Source organism: Puma concolor, chromosome D3 (genome assembly GCF_028749965.1).
Source record: "Puma concolor isolate L17-30 chromosome D3, mPumCon1.1.hap2, whole genome shotgun sequence".
In the NCBI taxonomy this organism is placed as follows: Eukaryota; Metazoa; Chordata; class Mammalia; order Carnivora; family Felidae; genus Puma; species Puma concolor.
In genome coordinates, this window is record NC_141678.1 from 68,326,046 (window position 1) to 68,347,621 (window position 21,576).

The 21,576-nt window shown below is 52.2% G+C and overlaps 1 protein-coding gene across 5 annotated transcripts in view; it reads right to left on the reverse strand.

Moving 5' to 3' along the window:
• The window catches only part of ZBTB7C (zinc finger and BTB domain containing 7C), a 349,974-nt gene that overhangs the window by 31,400 nt on the left and 296,998 nt on the right, over positions 1-21,576 (reverse strand). The window contains exon 4 of one of the 5 annotated variants that reach the window (XM_086682919.1): positions 20,321-20,537. The exons of the other annotated variants lie outside the window; for them this stretch is intronic. The gene's annotated coding sequence lies outside the window, so the exon portion shown is untranslated. The remainder of the gene's footprint in view (positions 1-20,320; positions 20,538-21,576) is intronic. 5 annotated transcript variants of the gene reach the window in all.

Here is a 21,576-nt window from a genome sequence, read left to right on the forward strand (position 1 = left end):
AGGCTTGGGCAAAAGTTGGATTACTTACATATTCCCCCAGGAAAGTGTCATTCCTTCCTTTTCCCCTTCGCCCCAACATTCACCATGGTCTGCAACTGAGAGGGCCAGCCAACTGGTGCGTTCCTGCCCTGGAGCTCTTGGCCCCCTCCTTTGTCAGGCATGTTCTTACCCTCTCCAGCCTGAGACCCCGTGTCCCTCCCTCCAATCGTCCTGGGTCCTGAGTAAGCCCCCCAGGCTGCTGGAGTCAAGGGTGGGGGGTGGTCTTCAGACCCCATAAAACCCCAACTCCGTTGTATGCTGAGCAAATGATTTTGCACGCACACACGTACGGTTAGTTTTCCAATGCATGCAGATGGGATTGTAAGGAATTCAACACAAATGCACAGAAAATCATTACTGAATTATAAGAGGCAGGTACAGCCAGGTGGAGGTCCAAGAAATGTTTTGAGCTTTGAAAGGATCCTCATTTTTATTTTTTTTAAATTTTTTTTAACGTTTATTTATTTTTGAGACAGAGAGAGACAAAGCATGAATGGGGGAGGGGCAGAGAGAGAAGGAGACACAGAATCTGAAACAGGCTCCGGGCTCTGAGCGGTCAGCACAGAGCCCGACACGGGGCTCGAACTCACGGACCGTGAGATCATGACCTGAGCCGAAGTCGGATGCTTAACCGACCGAGACACCCGGGGGCCCCGGATCCTCATTTTTTAAAAGGATGGGTCCACAGGATCAGAATATGAGGGCCTTGACAGTAAGGTTTGCTTCTCTGTACCCTGCACAGGAGGGACATGGAACTTCATACCAGCAGGCATTTGGCCTATGTTTGTTGAGTGACTCATTGAGCACGTGGGGGCCGGTTTACTTTGAAGTGGTATGACCTTGTCTCTCCTAAGGAGGAAACGCCTGGGAACATAAATAGTAAAGAATAATAAAGAATGGTAAAGCCCTCGGTGAGCAGCACCGTATGCTTCTGTATGCTTCACCCTTCTAGTAACGTCGGGCCCGGCCACAAACTGTGTGTCTGTGCTTTTGTGTAGCCAAGGAGAGCAAAATGCTAAACCAGAATATTTACATGAGTTACATCTCCCGAGGAAAAAACAAAAAAGTGAGACTCTTATTTCTTCGGATTCAACAATACCGCCTAGGGATAAAAAGGATTTCCTCTGAAAACCTCCAGCTTTGCAAATGCTACAACCCCAACACAACAAACACCACCACTGAGACACTCCATTTTGTTCTTGAGTAGTCAGAGAGGTGAGGGGAACATCTGGTTGGTGCTCCTGGAGAGATCTGATCCTCGGGAGAGGAGACAAGAGAGGTTCCCTCTCTCCCTCTCCCGGAAGGACCTGGGTTGGCTGCAGGCATGCATCATGTTGGATGGTTCACAATATCATTTCTGTGCTAAACATCCTATCATGTCAACCCACAGAACCACTGAACCCTGAGCCTGTCAACAGATCTAGAGCATTTTTAATTTCATGCACCATTTCTTGAGCATCTACTATGAGCCAGGTATTGAGTGGGCTCTTTTATGGATATTATCTCGCTTAATCCTTAGGACAGCCCTGTGAGCTGGTTGTTTCTACCCCCGTTTTCCTCTGAGGAGACCGAGCGAGCAGGGGAGAAGTCACATGTCCCAGGCATCCAGTCAGGAGTGGACTATTCTATTCTAGGCGATCCATCGGAGAGCATCCAAAGGCCTCAAACTGGGATAATGGTGGGGCAAGCTGGAAATACTGTGTGCAAACATCTGAAGAGGGTTCCTAGGGTGTCAGGGCTGGACAAGATTTTTCTAGTTGAGGATGCTGAGGCCCAGAGGGGAAAAGAGACTCGCCACTTAGTTATGGCAGCAAATTCAGTGTGCACTCCTAGTCGTGGCCATCCTATCGCTCTGGCACAGGGACTGTAGTGACCACGTGGGGCCCACCTTTTGCTTCCCGGCTACTTAGCTCTCCACTGTGGGATAGAGGCCCAGGCAATGGTGGGTGGGAACAAGTCTGTAACTCTGCCATCCAGCACTCCAGAAAAGATTAGAACACATGCTTCTCACCCCAGAGGTACCCTCCCTCCTTCTCACTGCCCAAAGCCCAGAAGGGAGAGACCAACCAGGACTTGCCTGGTTTAAACATTCAAAGACCCACATTCTGGGAATCCCCTCAGTAACCCTCAAAGTGGGACAGCTGGTCACCCTAGACAATCTCCACCTTCTTGTATGTATCACCCCCCACCCCCCGACCCCCGCTGCCACCTCTGATGATCACACGACCCAACAGCACTAGAAAACAGTGCTGGGCTTTGGCCCTAGCCCACGCTCTTGAGGCACTACCCAGCCCTAATCAATGGCACAGGAAAAATTCCTGCCATCATCATGGGTTGCTCAACCCTGGCACCTTTCTGCTTTACCTGTGAGAGGACAGCCTTCTGTCTTGGGCTCCCAGAGGGACACAGGGAAGGAAGGGGCAGATGTCAGGGAGGCAGATGTGATGGGGGTGGGAAGAGGGGAGGGAGGGGGAGGTAATGAAATTGAGATAGGGAGAAAAGGGAGCAAAGGGAGGCATGGAGAAGGGACAGAAAGAAGGACAGGTGGCAAAATGGGTCATATAACCAAGGGAATGACCGATTGCTGTGGCCAGCTGTTGTCCAGGTTTCCATGAATGCCCATTGGGCAGGGGTGTATTTAGAGCTACGTGGGGCTGCGGGGACCGCCTGGCTTGATGTCTCCATTCTGCAAATCTTGAGAAAGCTGAGGCCTTGTAACTGGAGGGTAAGAGCCTCCACAGTAGAAGCCATGCCAAGCTCTTTTTTTGGTACCCAACCCAGAACCTTCATGGTATTGCGTGTGTGGCAGGTTCTTAAGTGCTCATTACTAAGGACTGTGACAATAGTGATATTTATCTCTGGTAATCCAGACCTCTTAATCAGGTCTCTCCAAGTCAATGTCAACATAAGGCTGGATAATTATCTTGGAAATTTGAGCAATTTGGCCACGAAGGATGGGAAGGTGGCTCTAATCCATTGGGAAATAAGCAGGCTTGGCCTCACACGTGGGCAGCTGCTGGATGGGGTAACTGGAAGGACCTCGCTAAGCCCTACCCATCCCGGTGTATATCTCTTCCATGAGCCCCATACGATGCCACCCAGCTTGCCATTCCCACCCCTGGAATTCCCACCAGGGGGGCATTTTGACAAGGAATTCTGTGGGTGGGAACCACCAAAACCGTTTTTATCCCACACCCAGGTTTTTGAGGATTTCTGGATTAGCCCAAGGGTAGTAGATGTGAGGTCATCAGATCGAGTGCTTATCTCCTTGGAAGACCCAGGGAGCCTGCCCCATGGACCCCAGGCCTATTGTCCATGCTGCTAGCTGTGTGAGGTGTGCTAGGGGGGAGAAGGGTGATAGGAGCAGGGAGAGGACGGGGACTGAGGACGAGGGCGCTTCTCCAGGAGAAGGGAAGGAAAGGGGGGAAGGGGCACTCTAAGGTGGGACCTAACAGGTCCGTGCTAGAGGAAACTAGCAGGGGACAGCCTAGTCTTGAGTAGCAAAGCCCACAGTGGGCTTCTCCTGATACTGTGGGTGTTGTTAAGTACCAGTCCGAGAGAAGGACTCCGTGGTCAAAGATTTCAACTGCCAAGACCTGACATGTGTCTTTGGTCCGGTGTGTCTCTTCCATTGTGAAAGCCTTGCTGGGAAGCCCCTGCTGGGGAAGAGGGGACTCCCTCCTCTCCCATCCCCCAGCAGTGAGCTCATGAGCCCATAACCCAGGTTCAGTTCATTGGACGGGGCTGCCAGAACTTTGAGTCTTAAGTGAGGGACAGCTAGCAGCATTGGCTCCTGCCTCTTACTTGCAACCGTGAACTTGAACGACACAAGTATGCTTGGGACGCCTGCATACCAGAGCCCCGTAGGAGAAACACACAGACATCTCACACACGCATACACACACACCCTCCTGAGAGAGCCCAGAGTAAAGAAACCTGTTTAATTTTGCATTTCCCAAACTTGTTTACTCTTTCTGCTTCGCCTAACAGCTTTCAATACCCTGCAGGACTGGTGCGACAAGGACCCCTGCAGGGACACTAGTATGAAGCTGGGCTTTCCCAGACTTTTCCAGTCACGGAATACATCCAGGAATACTGTTTTCATGATGCCCAGGAGTACGGGGGCTCTTATGGGACTGCTGGCCTGCTCAGCCGACAGGACCGAGGGGGTTAGTGTGTGGGCACAAAGCTACACGGGTTAGGAAGCCCTGGAATAGAGCCTCAGGGATAAGAGCCTGGAGATCTGACCTTCTGCCCTGGCTCTGGCTCGAACCAGCCTCCCTGAGGTCACATAGGCAGTTGTGGCCCAGCCTCGGTCTCTGGACGCTCTGCCTGGGGCCACCCCACACAGCTTCCTGTCCAGAGCCCTTGGAGGAGTGGTCTTACCCACGGACATCTGTTTTCTGTCATCAGATGAGGAGGGCAGCCCATCTTCCAACCCACCCTCCACCCCTGGTGTTGGCTCAGGGTCAGGGCTGGCCAGCTCTGCCATCAGCCCCCTCCTTCCCTCAGCAACCAGTGCTTGGATCCAGCCCCGGCAGGCAGCTTACGGGAGCTTCCTGTGGGAGGCAGCCGTGCCTCTGGAGGCTTCCTGCCCCGGCATGCCCATGCCGTGTGTCTTCTGTTTGTTCTTCACCTGCCAGCCAGGAATCATCTCCTGGCTGGCCAAACCTTTGGCTTCAAAGCTACTCACCTGCGGAGGCCCCACAATCGTTACAGGGGATTGGTGGGGCCTAGCCTGGTGCCCACTGTGGCTCTCTGAGCTCTGGGTTTCGTCCTCTCCTTTGAGTCCTCTGTCTGCCCACAGCCTGCTTCATCCAGGCTCTGTCTGGATCACAATCTCTGGCCAGCATCACACGTGGGTTTCAGAGGGTCCACACACCCCACTGATATGGGTGCTATCAGACCCTTGGGGGGCAAGGATGGGGGTGGCCTGCCACTTACAAGATCAACCATCACTACTGGGCAAACTCTATGTCATGCACCATATTTAATACTGAACAAGACGCAAATATGCAGACACCATCTCTGTGGCTGATGGCATTAAGTGTGCACACCCGAGCATAAATGCAGCAGTCGTGAAATTAAAGACAGCAGCGGGGCCTGGATACACATGCAAGGAGTTGGCAACCATTGGGGGGGTTTCCCAGTTCTCCCCTCCACTTAGAGGGACAGTCAACCCTCCACTCTTCTGTTCCCAGGATCTTGAAGAGTGAGCCTGCCGGCCGGAGAGAGACGCAAGGCTGGTTCACATGGTCACAGACTCAAGCTGCAACATCACCTCGTCCCTGGGTCTCTCGCCTGCCAGCCTACCCTGCAGACTTAGGACTTGCCAACCCCCACAATCACATGAACCAATTCCTTAAAATAAATCTCTCTCTCCTTCTCTTCCTCTCTCTCTCTCTCTCTCTCTCTCTCTCTCACACACACACACACACACACACACACACACACACACACATCCTGGAGAAGTCTGACTAATGTAAGGTAACTGGATGAGTTAGTGGTCTTCAAACTCGAGTCCTGTGGGTTTTAACCCTGGCTGCACGTCAGAATCACTGCAGAAGCTGTTAAAACTTACACCAGTGTCCACACCCTATCTCCAGACCAGTTGAATCAGACTCTCCAGGGATGGGGCTTGGGCATTAGTGTTTTAAACTCCTCAGGGCCTCCCCATGTGCAGCCAAGGCTGAGAACCACGGTTGAGTCACTCCGGAACTTATTAAAAATGTATATTCCCTGGGCTCCACCCAGGAGCTATGATTCAGAACTTTGGGGGTGGGCTCCTGGCATCTTTAGATTTAACAATATCCCAGGCACATGGGTCAGCTTCCCTCTAAAGTTTGAGAGCTCTGGGTACGGATCGCCTCTCGGGGCCCTCTTAGCTTTGACAATCTAATATTCTGCAGTCCGGATTTTGGGGCTGGAACCCACGATTCCCTTTCAGGTGCAGGCCAAGGATACCACACCCGGAGAAGCAGTGGGGCACCATCATTTGGAAAGGGGACAAATTCTGCATCCTCCCTTCCTCCACCATGGGCACGTGGCACCTGCCAGGTAGGTCACCTACCCTCGTGGAGGGCACACAGTGTTCCACCCATCTTTGTATCCCCAGCCCCCATGCAGGGCACTGCACGGCACGGCACAAAGAGGTGCTCATATGTCTCTGTTGCATCATCGACTGAATGAACGCATTGTCCCATCACCGCAGGGCTCATCCCTGTCCAGGTGTTTCTGTGGGTGGCACGCCTCTGCCCTTTTGCTAGTCTCCCCTGCTACAATCTGAGAAGGCCCTGCCCTTCCTTGTCATCTCAGCAGCTGGCCATTCTCCAGGGTCCAGCTTACACCCCTCCCTTAGAAAGATCTTTGCCATTCTTCTCTTTCCCATCACTGAATCTGACTGGACTTAGGGGCGGACCTGAGAGCTGTCACATGGTGCTCTCCAGCCGTCTCACCTGCCTTTCTTGCGTGTCATCTTCCGACTGGGGGCAGTGAGAGGACGGGCCACCCTCCAGGGTCTACCCAGGGCTGGCATGCTGCATGCAGTCGTGAGAGTGCACGGCACAGGCAGAAGAGATCCGTGCTTTGTGATCAACAGAGGCTCAAGAAAGCCAGCTGGCCACTCCAACCTCTCCCACCACCCCACCCGCCATTTCGAGGAGCCTCTGTTATCAGGAACAAGGCTTTGAGTCCTACGTGCACTGTCTTGTACCCTGTTCCTTCCAGTTCTGGGGCTATGCTCTTAACCACTAGACCATAAGGCCTTCCCACTGCCCTGTAGGTAGAGCAGACAAAGGGTAGTTATTGTCCCTGAAAAAGGCAAGAATGGAGAGCAGGATGTGGACCAAGGAGGTAGATTAGAAAGAAGATCTGATAGGGGCGCCTGGGTGGCCCATTCAGTTAAGCGTCTGACTTCGGCTCAGGTCATGATCTCGCGGTTCGTGGGTTCGAGCCCCGCGTCGGGCTCTGTGCTGACAGCTCAGAGCCCGGAGCCCGCTTCGCATTCTGTGTCTCCCTCTCTCTCTGCCACTCCCCTGCTTGCACTCTGCCTCTCTCTGTCTCTCAAAAATAAATAAAATGTTAAAAAAATTGAAATAAAATAAAGAAAGAAGATCTGATAGAGGCTTGGGCAGTTAGTGGTTGGGAAATCACTTCAGGTGAATTAGGTCTGGTGTCTGGAAAGGGGGCCCTCTGCTAGGTCCTTGAACATTCCCTCCATGAGGCTTCTGGAGGCACCTGAGGCTCCTACTTCATTTCCCAGGCGAGGCAACAGAGGCTCACGGAGCTGAAGTCACCTACCCAAGGCGTCAGCTCTCCCGTGTGGCAGGGTCAGGACCTGTGTGATGGGTCTGTGTGACTTCCAGGGGGCACTAAGTGAATATCAAGGAGGCAGATGGGGCTTCATTCCTTCCTCCACTCAAAAATACATGTTATGGGGGCGCCTGGGTGGGTCAGTCGGTTAAGCATCTGACTTCGGCTCAGGTCACGATCTCGCAGTTTGTGAGTTCGAGCTCTACGTCGGGCTCTGTGCTAACAGCTCGGAGCCTGGAGCCTGCTTTGGATTCTGTGTCTCCTCTCTCTGCCCCTCCCATGCTCATGCTCTGTCTCTCAATAATAAATAAACATTAAAAAAAATACACGTTAAATATGTGTGATGTGCCAGGCAGTGCTAGGCATATAGCAGTGAACAAAAGTCCGCAATGAGTTTACGGTTTAGTGAGTGAGGGACGGAATGCTTCTACACCATGGCATCCTGGAAGCCAGCCTGCCTGGCTATACAATCATCCCCACCAGGACCTTCCATGCCAAGCCCCTGGCTGCAGACTGATACCTGGCCTCCAACTGTGAAAGCCATGAAGACACTCTCAATAGATGGTGTCCTTTGGAGTAAAGCATTGGTGCCACTTTGCTGGTCGAGGTCCAGAGGCATCAAGGGGAAGAGAAGGAGGAAGGCTGTGCCCTAACCCAGTGGATGCCAGCCAAGAGCCCCAGCAAAGCTGGAAAGAACCTGTCCCATCTCAGTGCAGGGGCCACACCTTCTCCCACGCGGTATTCTATTGGAGAAGGGCAATCCCCCGCCCTGAAACAGCACCCAGAGGTCAGAGATTCCTGCTGAGTCAGACTTCGCATCCATAGACCCCATTACCAGATGAGAAGCCCAGAGCAGCCATCAAGGGGGACAAGGCACCTGTGCATGTTGGGTAGAGAGGATGTAAACGTGCCATCATGGTAGCCTCTGGATGCGAAGCACCTAGAGATCCAGAGCCGCTCCCCCCACCCCCCAGCCCTGCAACCCTCCTCTTTCCTGATGTGCTGATTCCTTCTTTAGTTTCATTCGGAGCCTGGGTTCCTCCCTCTCCCAGCCAGTCTAAGCCCAGCTTCCTACACCAAATTTCCCATAGATGACATACTAGGACTTCTCGTTCAGAAAATGTGCACGTGTCACTTTGTGTTACCACTGCCTTCCCCAGCCGGGTCTAAGGTCCTTGAGGGCAGGGACCAGGGTACATTCCGTCATGCCTACAGCACAATGCTTGGTGGGTAATTAGTAGGTACTTAACACATGCACGGTAAATGAATGAAAATTTCACAAGAGCTATGGATTTTCAGGTATTTCAAATGCAGCAAGACATACAACAGCACTACATGAGCTGTTTACCAGAGAACACTGCAACTTGCCCAGGGGTCCTGGTTATGAACATAAATGACTTTAGATGCTCTGAAAAACTCCTGATTATTATTATTATTATTATTATTATTATTATTATTTTTAGAGAGTGAGTATAGGTGTGGGGCAGAGAGAGAGGGAGAGAGAGAATCTATTTTTTTTTAATGTTTATTTATTTTTAAGAGACAGAGACAGAGCACGAGTGGAGGAGGGGCAGAGAAGAAGGAGACACAGAAGCCGAAGCAGGCTCCAGGCTCCAAGCTGTCAGCACAGAACCTGATGCGGGGCTCGAACTCACAAACTGTGATTTCATGACCTGACCCGAAGTCGGATGCTTAACCAACTGAGCCACCCAGGCGCTTTGGGGGAGACAGAATCTTAAGCAGGATCCACATTCAGCATGGAGTCTGACATGGGGCTCGATCCCATGACCCTGAGACCATGACCTGAGCCGAAATCAAGAGTCAGACGCTTAACCGGCTGAGCCACCCAGGCGCCCCAATTTGTAATTTTGAGTAAAGACGCGTGGATGACACAGCCATAATCAAACCACACACAGCCCAACTAAAGAATGGACAAAGGACTTAAATAGACATTTCTCCAAAGACACCTGACTGACCAATAATCACAAGAAAAGATGCTCCGTATCACTAATTACTACAGAAATGCAAATCAAAACCACAATGAGATACTATCTCACACCCACAAGGGTAGCTACTATCAAACAACAGACAACACAACCGAGAAAATAATGAGGGCTGGCGAGGACGTGGAGAAATTGGGACCCTTGTGCACCGCTGGTTGGAGTGTGAAATGATGTAGTCCCCGTGGATAACAGTCCAGGGGTTCTTTAAAAAGTAAACAGAGAACTGCCACATGACCCAGCAATTCCGCTTCTGGAGTATATACCCGAAAGGACTGAAAGCATGAACTTGAACAGATATTTCTACACCCATGTTCACAGCCAACAGTTCAAAAGTCCATAGACAGATGACTGGATAAAGAAATACGGTACCTCCACAGGACGGAATATTATTCAGCCATAAAAAGGAATGAAGTTCTGACACCTGCTACATTATGAACGACCGACCTTTAGAGACGTCGTGCTGAGTGAAAAAAGCCAGTCATGAAAAGACACGGACTGTATGCTTCCACTCGTACGAGGTCCTTAGGATAGTCAGATTCATAGTGACAGAAAACAGAACGGTGGTTCCCAGGGGTTGTGGGGAGGGGGGATTGGGGCGTCAGTGTTCAGTGGGGACAGAGGTTCCGTTTGAGAAGATGAAAAGTTCTGGAGATGGATGGTGATGATGGCTGCATAACACTGTGGATATACTTAATGCCCCTGAATTATACACTTAAATGTGAATTTTATGTTATGCATATTTGACAAGGAAGGAAGGAAGGAAGGAAGGAAGGAAGGAAGGAAGGAAGGAGGGAGGGAGGGAGGGAGGGAGGGAGGGAAGGAAGGAAGGAAGGAAGGAAGGAAGGAAGGAAGGAGGGAGGAAGGGAGGGAGGGAGGGAAGGAAGGAAGGAAGGAAGGAAGGAGGGAAGGAAGGAAGCAAGCATGGATGCCTCTCTGAGGAAGACAGCCATAATTTCTAGTTCCGGTTGTGTGAGGTCGGGTGACACTTTGCTTCTCTGAATTTCAAGTCCCTCATCTGTCACACCCAAAAGGGGGAAAAAACTACCCACATTATGAAACAGATTCAAAGACTGAAGGAGATGGGCCAGATGTTAACCCTCCCTGACCTCTCACCTGTCACCCTCCTTCCCTACCGGCCCCTGGGCAGTGGTTTCAGCTGGCCGGCTTTGCCTCTGGCGCCCAAATCCCGCTCACCTTTCCCGGGCCCGCTCCTGAAGGACGGCTGCCAGCTTCCTGGGTTGCGGGGGGGGGGGGACCGTGGAGCCCTACTGGTGGCCCCCCTCCCCCCCCCAGAGTGCTGGAGACAAGGAAAGGAAGGCTGAAGTGGGAAAGGTAGAATTTCACCCTCTGTGGGAAGCTTGCGGTGGGTATATTTTCAGGATGGGAGAAGGAAGAAGGTATTTTTAGGGCCGGGTATTCTTCCCACTACTTCTCAAATCCTCCTTCACCGAGAGGGAGAAGAGCCACCTCTGCGGAGAAGGGAGAAGAGGGGGTTCCCAGGGGCCTCGCTTGAGGGGTGAGGCAGCCGGCACCCTCGGCAGAGCAGGAAGTCATCCCGTGCTTGGTCCTGGGGCCGGGACCCCCGGGGGCGGCTGACCCTGGCCAGTGCCCGGCCAGCCTCCCTTCCAGAACAGCCTCCTTTTTGGGAACAGGGCCTAGAGCTCCCTCCCCCCTGCGCGGCCACATCCCCACTCTGCCTTCAGGATCACCTGAAAGGGAAGTTTATAAGAGGAAAAGGAACGAAAAGGATCCCATTTAACAGCACAGACTGGGCGGGGGAACTTCCTGACAGGAAATGCTGTGGAAGCCGGGCCCGGTCTGGCCATGGAAAACTGGTTTGGCTCAGAACTGGCCAGAGTGGACAGGAGACCTCGGGCAGCTGAACGCCACAATTAAACTGGACTTGTCCGAGGTCACTTTCTTTCTTGTGCCTCTTCAGCAAGCAGACGCTATAATAATCTGCACACCACAGGGGGGAAAGGTACCATTTCTTTTTTTTTTTTTTTAATCCAAGAAAAACCCCACCCTAATTTAGGCCGCAGAGACAGAAAGGGCTACTGGTTCGGCCGGCAAATCGGCAGCAGATGTAGGCAGCTGAGCGGAGCCAGGCCGAGCAGCACGGCTGACACCAGCCTGAGTCACCCGGGTGTGGAAGGCGGGCGGCAGTGGGCAGGGGGCGGTTATCTTTATTCTTGGGCTGGGGTGTGGGGTGGAGGAAACAATAGAACAGAAGAATCCTCAGGGCTGGGACTGGCGCAGTGTGGCAGGCAGGTATAGACAGGTTCCCAGCAGGCTGCTTCTTCTGAGCCAAAGAATTCAAACAAGCCCTCCATCCCAATGGGGAGAAGGCCTCTCCTCCCCGCCCCATGCGACGAGACCTTGCAATGTCCCATTGGCAGGGCTGAGTCTGGCTGCGGCCGGCCGGCCGCTCTCCGCCCCTGCTTCCCCACCCGCTTTCTCTAAGAGCCAGGCCATCCTGCGGCTGGCGTGGGCGGCCCAGGCCCTGCCCGGGCTCCTGCTCTGCTCAGGACCCCGTTCCTGGATCAGGCTCTACCTCCTCTCCTCAGTGTTCCCTTTTCTCTCTGCTCTGCAATGCATTTCTTGTGGTTCCGAGACACAAGCTCCCAGGGTGAAGGCCCTGTGCCTGCCTCTCAGGCTACTGACTCAGCCCACGGTGGGGGACCTGGTAACACTGTCCCCTGGAACGAGAGCTGTCAGGAGCAGGGACATCCCCTGCCTTGGTGGCCCTCCGGCAGCGGGCCTGGCACAAAGCAGGGTTCAGCAAGTGTCCGCCATCTGAATGGATGAGTACCACTGGGCATCAAGGCTTCTAGAACATTCCAGCACCCCTCTGAGGCCGGCTTAGCGGCTCCTTGTATGAAGAGGAGGGTGTTCATGATATCCTTGAGTCAATTAAACATAGAACTCAGCCTGGGACAGAGTGTTTTGGTTTTCCCGGCCCTCACAAACCTTCCAGTGATAGAAAGGAGAGAGGAATCAAGGCCTGCCCTCAAAAGTGCACAGAAAACAGAATGGAAGCATTTTTCGTGGGAAGGTCTCAGAGCTCTGCAGCCTGGGGAACGGGGAGGGAAATGACGCGATCAGGAACACTTGGCTCATCAGAGGAATGGAAACCTAGGTCTCTGGCCATCCAAAGCCTTTCCCATTCACTCATGTTCTGGGGACAGGTCACGTGGTTATTAACATTCTGGCACCTTTTGTTTTTAATTCTCAAGCTGTCCTTGACCCTTGGACTCCTCTAGTTAATTAAATTCACATTCGCCAGGATCAAAATCGGTCATCTTTAAAAAAAAATTTTTTTTTTAATGTTTATTTATTCTTGAGAGAGACAGAGCGCGAGCAGGGAAGGGGAAGAGAGAGAGAGGGAGACCCAGAATCCGAAGCAGGCTCTTGAGCTGTCAGCACAGAGCCCGATGTAGGGCTCGATCTCACTAACTGTGAGATCATGACCTGAGCCAAAGGCGGACACTTAACTGAATGGGCCACCCAGGTGCCACAAAATAGGTCATCTTTTAAAGTGCACAGAGAAGAGAGAGGTGGCAAAAGATATGAGGGAAAGGAGAAACGAGGGGCTTTACCATTTTCCTGGTATACAGGCCTCTGTGTATTTTCTCAAGCATTGCTTTCCCTACCCCACAACGCGACAGGGATCATCGGTAACAAATAAATGAGTTTTCATCGGTATTCATGCTTCCTCCGATTGCACTGCTAAGCAGACTACTCGGCAGACTTGGTTTCCACCTGTCACTGTCTCCCAGCCCAAATGCCCACCTCGTTCTACAGGAGACAAGGGGCCCAAGAGGGGCCGTCGGGTTTTAGCTGCACTTGCTTGGTGGTGGCCGGGGAAGGGGCGGCGACACGGAAGGGCTTCTAGCTCCAGGGCCTTGAGCCGGAAGCGAGACAGAAGCAAGACTGAAGTGTCAACAGCCAGTCCAGAGAGGAGGCACCTGTCCAAACCTCCAGGGACCTGTTTGGGGCCTGAGGCTCCAGGAAGCCCAGGAGTGGCCCTTCTTGCTCCACCACGGACTTGGCTGAGATCAATGATGGTCACGCTGTTCTGAGTTGTTTATTCCACCTCCATCTCCTCACTTCCAGGATGGGATCTGTGGGCGTAACCTGCAGCTTTTGGGATAGCAAGAACCCCGGGCCTGCTTTGGGTTCTTCTCGGGGAGGGGCACATAAATCCCTCCCATCTTTTCCCAGAGATGGTTCTCTCTTTCCTGCATCTGGATGGGAGAGTGTTCAGGTTGAACAGAAGTGCTAGAGAGGACCCACCTCTCTGTTGGCTAATCCCCCAGCACCGGCAGAAATCAGAAACGCGGGTCAAAGACGCTCCAGCCTCCCCAGAGACCCCGGCCATTCCCTGAGCGTTCCCAATAGAACACATTGTCTATGGGCACCTAAGGCAGGGCCTGGCATCCAGGCTCCATACGGAGGGAATGTTTGCTCCCTTGACCCTCCTTCCCCGATCTTCCTCCCCAGGGCACATTTGGGCACCTTCAACAAGAGCCCCTCTGTGTGACAGACCCGGGCTAGGTGCGGTGGGATGAAAAGCAAGGAGGTGGGTGGGGGACAGGACCCCACTTAATGAGTTGCTTCTATGTCACAAGTACTTTGTGAAGTGCTAGACCCCCATACTCTGACTTGATTTCCTTTTCACAACAGTTCTGTGACCAACTGACAATCGAGCAGTGCAACGGGCTCTTCATTAATAAGCATGAAGGTTGATGTAGTAAGGGCCTGGGGAAGGAAAACAGAAAGTGCCCTGGGGGTGGCCCAGAGGAGGTCAGGTGGGGCTGGGGCTTCCCTTGGGGGAAGGCTCACCAGCAGTCTTTCCACATCCAGGATACTAACTCCAAAGACTCCCTGCTTTCCAAGCACTTTGCTCTGAGAGCAAGGTCAAGGTCGATGCCCAGAAAGTACTGATCTCCCAAGCAGAGCAGACACAAGAACCCCAGGGGCAGGAGGCACAGGAAGGGGGGCCAGGCTTGGCAGGAGCTTAGTTCAAGTTACTGATAGACCTGCACCCCCACTGACCCGAGGCCTTAGGATAGCGACTACTACAGGATTTCCACACTCTACCCTCTGGACTTGCAGGCCGGAGCCAGGGGTCCCACGATGCACTGCTTTACTGAGAACCCACAGGAGCCCAGGCACACATGGTCCCTGCACGCCCCCCCCCCACTCCCCCCAGAGGCCTGACCATGCTCACCTTTTCCAGTCATCTAATGAAACCAAGGAGGAAGCTTCAACTAAGTGCTAACCTGGCTTTAATACCTCTCCTTAGCATCCTACGTGTGTGTGCTGACAGCCTCTAACCAAGAGAACCCCCAAGCTCGCTTCTAACAAAGGCAATGAAGGTACAGTGGAAAGAAATTACTGATCCATTTCGTCGGGGGAAAATGAGCGAACTAAAAAGAAAATATTTTCTCCTCTATGGTCTTCTTATTGTAAGGGCAATACAGGCTCATTCCTAAAAAAAAACCCAGAAAATACAGAAAAGGAAAAGGAAGAAAACAAAAGCCACCATCTATCCTGGCTATTCAGGGACAGCCCCATGCACACTTTGCAATATCTATATTTTTGTGCATATAGGTATTTTAAAAATGGGATTATATATTATAAACTGCCTCGTAATATGCCTTTTTTCCCCGCTTAACAATATTCATGAATTTCTATGCTGTCCTGACTGCCTTTGCTAGAGGGGAATTTAGCTGGTCTCTTGGTTAGGGGCCATTATAGATACCTTGGGTGTTAGGGGCACCCGGTGGCTCAGTTGGTTAAGCATCTGACTTTGGCTCAGATTATGATCTCACGGTTTGTGAATTCGAGCCCTGCGTCAGGCTCTGTGCTGATGGCTCAGAGCCTGGAGCCTGCTTCAGATTCTGTGTCTCCCTCTCTCTCTCTGCACCCCCACCAAAATAAAAAAATTAAGATTAAAAATTACACATTAAAAAAAATTAAGATACCTCGGGTGTAAAGGTTAGTACTTATTTGCTAGTTGATGCCTCCTCCTCGATTTAACTTGACTAGTTGAAAGAGAATTAGAAAGAAAAAGAGAGTCTATGAATGCACACTGGTAGCCATCTTGAATAATTTTGTTCTAGAACAAATATTGGAAGAATTCTCCAACCTCTGGGTTTCTAGCACCCATCTCCTCTAAATAAGGAGGGTCTTCTGGGTATCTGGATGTTCAGAGGGCAACTGTGAGTGGAAGGGAGTCCTTGTCTTCCTGGGATTCCCTGAGATTTGTGCCCTGGTCACCAAGGACCCAGTTGCTGAAGTCTGTGTTCCCAAAGGAATAAAAGGAGAAACTGGTAATTAGTCAACTGAGCAAAGCAGATGGTCTGATTTCATGCCCACCTGAAAGTAAATGTTTTGGACCTGAACTCTTAAGTGTGGCTGAATTAACCAGATAACAATCAGGCCTGCCCTCCCCCCCCCCCCCACCATAGAACCATGGAGGCTAATTCTCCCACAGCTGAGCATAGTGTGAACAAATCAAAAGTCGAAGGTAAAAAAAGTTCCAAAGGTATTTTGGAATGTCCCAGAGGCCTGTTGGTCTTGTGTCTATGAACATTCCAATACAGGAAATCCGCTCCCAATTCCCTTGTGCGAATGGGAGTGACAATTAGGAGAACAAAGTGGGCGACACTTGAAAACACGGCACCAGTGATTCTGATATGGCACCCTCCTCATACACCCCAAACCTCCTGCCTCTTTTTGTGCAATTAATGCACAAAACCAGGGAATGAGGAAGGGGGTGTGGAGCATATCACGCCCCACCCAGGTAGACTGAGCCTAGTACAGGGCCTGGCATGGAGTCGCTGCTTAAGATAGCTTGTTGGATGGATGGGTGGATGGATGGATGGATGGATGGATGGGTGGACGGAAGGAGGAAGGGAGGAAGGGAAGGAGGAATACACAGAGAATTTACAGTCAGGGCATGCATAAAGGACACCAGGGAGTTTAGCTGCTTTAGCATCAGATGCATGTGTGAAAGTGGCAGGAGGTGAACTTCTGAAGGTGTGACAGCTAACTGTAGCAGAAACAACACTTAATGAGCACTTGGTAAGTGCCCAGGCACCACGCCAGGTGCTTTCCATGCCCAGGACTCAAGTCCTGTCTGCCGCACTGCTGCCTCCCTGGTTGCCAGCATAAGATGGTGGGGGGGGGGGGGCACTTCTCACAAGGCTCTTTCCATCCTTTAACCTTCCCCAGCTCACATGGCTGGATTCCAGCCTGAGCATAAGCTGTGTCTACCCAGAATTAGAATGTGTCAGGGTGCATTCAGGAGAGTCTGGGAACAGGTGGCCAAGCATCTGTTGTTTGAAGGAGCAAGCTGCCCACCAAACATGAGTCTTCTAAGGCAGATGGAGTTGAAGCCCTGAAAGGGTCTCAAATGGTTCCCTCAGGGTTGGAGGTGACAGGAGATTTGGGTACAGCTGGCTTTTGTCTCTAAGATAGCCCTCTGGCTCTTCTCCCATGGTTCCAATATCCCTTCGTTCACCTGTTCATTCACTCATTTGAGACGCAAGTATTGAGTACCTATCATGTACCAGGTTCCGCACCAGGGAAGGAGTCCTAAAGGGGGAGGCACAGGAAAATCTAAAGGGGGTGGTGTCTCTAACATCTCTGAGATGGGAACACAAGTCCCCTTGGGGCCTATGGTACAGGCGTCAACACACAGATGGGGAGGGGGGTTGTCCCACCTCTGTGGAGCACACAGTGTGGCAGGGCACCCTTGACCCACACTCCACGGGGAGTGGCAGGCCCCAGCACGGGGAAGCAAGTTCACAGGTGCACAAGGGAACAGTCATGGGACACCCTGGGGCACACCAAGGGTGGTGGTGAGTGCAGTCCCAGACCACGTAGAAGCTTAGCTGCTGGAAACCCAGTGTTCTTACACTAGAGTAGCAGAAACAACCTGAAAAATAGTGTTTGTTGCTTCCATTGTGGCCCTAATTTATACCCAGCAAGTATGGCGTGGGAGACACAGGCTATACTTACATTATGGTTGTTAGGAATTATAGAAGGTTGGGGGCGCCTGGGTGGCTCAGTCGGTTAAGTGCCCAACTTCGGCTCAATTCTAGAGTTTGAGCCCTTCATCAGGCTCTCTGATGTCAGCATGGAGCCTGCTCTGTGCCCCCCTCTCTCTGCCCCTCCCCCACTTGTGCTCTCTCTCTTTCTCAAAAGTAACATAAACACATAAAACATTTTTTAAAGGGGATTACAGAGGAGTTTTCAAATTGAGGTGAAATTCACATAACAAAATCATTTTAAGCCGAACAATTCCCAATATTGTGCCATCGCCACCTGTACCCAGTTTCTCAAACATCCGAAAAGAAAGCCCCATACCCATTTACCACTTGCTCTCCGCTCCGTCTTCCTCAGCTCCTGGAAACCACCCATCAGCTTTCCGACTATTTCGTATAATTGAGACACAATATGTGACCTGTTGCGTCTGGTTTCTCTCACCTAGTGTAATGTTCCCCTCGTTCATCCACTTGGGGGCATGTTTCAGCACTTCACTCCTTTCTTATGGCTGAACACTATTCCATCGATATACCACAACTTGTCGATTCGTTTATCTGTCGATGGATAGTTGGGGAGTTTCTCCCTTTGGGCCACTGTGAGGAGTGCAATGAACACTTGTGTACAAGCATTTGCCTGAATCCCTGCTTTCATTTTTTTTGGAGTGGGATTTACTGAAGGGAAATCATAGCTCTTTGAGCTAGAATGAACTCTCAGGTCAGTTCTTCCAATTTTACACACAGGGAAACTGAGGCCGTTATTTGCCCTGCTGTGGGCCACCTCCGTGTCAGGATAGGAGGTGTGGCCAGAAGCCAAGGTATCGGAGGCTCTTCCCTTGTCTGTTGCTCACAGTATGGATTCCAAGGTGCCACCTGCACATGATGTTTATGGGGTGAGTGAATGAAAGAAAACATTTACCCCTGGTTTCTAAAAGTATTACCCACTAGGAAAAGGGAAGTGCCCCTTATCCCATTTCAAAGGTTCAAAGGATCTTGAGGTCGGAATAAAATGAGCCCAGCAACCACTTCCCTTGGAAGAGACAAACGCAACCAGAGTGGGATCAGCAGGTGCTTGTCACTCCATTACCTAACCTGTCCCCTCCTGGCTACCTTGGCTTCTCCTCGTCACTTCCCGCAGTAGGGGGTGAAGTTGGCTGTGCCTCAGTGAGTCACCGTGGCTCAAGGAGAAGGGGGCCAGCTCACCCCTCAGCTACAGCCTTGTAGGAGCCATACTCATGGAAGAATGCCCTCACTGGGCAGAGCCAGTGGGCTCAAGCCCACTCGATAGACCAGCTGCTGTCCCATTGGGCTCTATTGGGCTCTCATGGTACCAAACGATTCCATTTTGCAGGGCATGATGTGGTCCCCAGGACTTCCTGCCTGGGAGGCGATAGGAGGTCTGGGCAAAGGGTCTGTGGTAGTAGAACCTCAGAGGGGACCAGGCAAAGGCAACACCACTGGCAAGAGAGCCTAGTCTGTTGGCCAGTGAGCATGTGGCCAAGGGTTACAGGGCACGGTCAAGCTCCTTCCTTGCCCTTTCACCTCCTCCATCAGCAGGACTGTTGAAACTTAGGTCAGCTGCACAACAAGGACAGCTACCCTAAGGACAGCGCTGCTAAGGAGCAGGGAGGGGCTCGGAGCTCACCCCCCCCCCCCCCCCCCCCGCTCTATTCCCCGTGCTGTCCCTGACTGGCCCTGGCCTGGTCATTTGACGTCTGGGGGCCCCTGATCCTGCATCCGTAAGGGAAGGAACTGTCTCTGTACCATTCCTTTAAGCTCTGAAGGGCCCTTGGCAGTGACCTCCACACCCCGGCAGGTGTGTACCTCACACTGGATGTGGGACAGCAGGCTGTGGCTGACAGCGGCACCGTGTAAAGCGTGGTGAGCTGTCCCGACTCACAGGCTGCCGTGGGCTGGGCCGGTCCCTGTCATGATGCACACAGCTAGCCTCCGAGCCCACAAGGCCGGAGCAGCCACAGAGCCCACGCTTTTCTCAGACTGGCTGTCACCCTGTCCACCGTTCCTCTCCTGCCTCTGTCACTTCAGAGAGTCCGGATGAGCCCGCGGGCTCGCTCCCGCCTCCTTTCCCACTCGGATTCATGTCTCCTTTCGTCCACTCGTGCTCTGTGTAACCTCTCACCAGTATTACTGCAGCCTTCTTGGGAGCCAGACACCGGCAGACCTACAGCCCTCCCTGGGGAGCCCACGGCGGGGACAGCCAGGCAGCCCTGCGCTCGGATAAACACACTCTGGAGGGTTACATCTGAGGACAAGGATGCTCATCCAGAATAATGGGGCAGCAGAAAGGAATGGCTAAGCCTGTTGGGCGGGGCTGAAGAGAGGATCAGAGGCACCTTAGAGGACGTGGCCTCTTGGGGGAGCAGAGAGGACAAACGCCTAGAGGCCCTGGACAGGCTGGCCATGTGGGAACACCTGAAGTGCAGGTAAGAAGCCACATGCTCCCTGCACCCTCCGACTCCCACCCCAGTCCCAGCCAGTCCCCAGCCCCCCGCCTACAGTGGCTCTCTCCTTCCTGTCTCTACAGATCCACAATTAGCATTTCGCCACTCCTGATGCTGATGGTGTGCCCTTCTACGACAGATCCCCCGAGGCCCTGGACCTCCTCTCGTATTCTGGTGCCTTCCAGAATCAGGGCTGGGCATGGGACAGCTGGCAAATGGTGCTCCAGGCTGCGGTCCTTCCACCAAGCAGGCGGTCCTTCTGTCCTCGAGCACGTGGAGCAGCAGCAGGGGACAGCGGGATTCCAGCTTGCCCTGGGGACTGACCCCCTACAGAGATACCACAGAGCTTCTCCTCTTACTTGGGGTAAGGTCCTTGAGGCGCATGCACAACAACAGCTAAAATTACGGATCTTCTTAATGCAAATGTTCAAGAAGCAGAGTAGAAACCTACCTGCAATGAACACGAGAGCTCAGGGGCCAGCGCTCGGTCCCAGGGCAACTCAACAGCCTCACTTCCGGTGAGACTTGGCAAGGCTCCCGGCCCCGAGAGACGGGCCCCGCAAGCTCACAGCACAGGGGCGCGGAGTCTGTACTTGCGACTCTGGTTTTCTGATGCTCAACACCTCTGGAACGCCCCACGTCATGGCGGGCAAACACATCTGATGTAGCTGTGAAAGGGAGGCGGTTCTGTGGCTGATCTGAAGGCTGTGATTCTGCTCATTCTAAGGACTCCTTTCCAACACCCCCATCAGGGTCCTCCTCCCGGGTTCTTCACTCAGTCCCTGCTCCCCAGTCTCGGCACACTGCCCACAGTTCAACAGGTGTCTGACGTCAGGTTCAGTTCAGCAAAACGTTTTGAACTCTTACTCTGTTCCAAAGACTCGATACCTGAGCCACCCCACATGGGAGCAGCGAGCCACACATGGCTACTGGCACATAAAATTCAGCTAGTCCAATGAAGATGGGCCGTGGGTACAAAATATATGCCAGATTTTGAAGATCTGGCACCAAAAGAGTGGAATACAGCATTCATAACTTTATATGAATTATATATCGAAATAATAATGATATTATTGAGGAGACTGGGTTCACTAATATACAACACTAAGATTAACCTCACCTTTTTATTTTTCTTTTTTCAGTATGACCACTAGGAAAACTTTAAGGTGCAAGATGTTTCTGTAAGACAGCGCTGGTCTATATACCCAGGGAGGCCAGGAGAAGAAAGTTGGTCCTCACCCTCAGGCTTCACCAGGGTTTGGGGCCCTGGAGTATTCCAAATGAGTTGACATGAAAACAGCGTCCAGGGCGCCTGGGTGGCTCAGTTAAGTCATGACTCTGTCTGACTCTTGATTTTGGCTCAGGTCAAGATCTCACAGTTCATGAGATTGAGCCCCACGTCGGGCTCTGTGCTGACAGCCCAGATCCTGCTTGGGATTCTCTCTCTCTCTCTCTCTCTCTCTCTTTCTGCCTCTCCCCGACTTTCGTGTGCGTGTGCGTGTGCGCTCTCTCTCTCAAAATAAATAAAATTTAAAAATAAAATGAAACGAAACAGCCCCACAAGGCATTTGTTTTCCACATAATTATGCACCATCCCCTTGCACCACCTGCTTGGAGAAGATTCCAACACACCAAATTTCATACAGGGCAACAGAGCGTTAAGGTATCTGGGGCCAGATGTGGGGTCTGATCCATCATTTTCCTCCG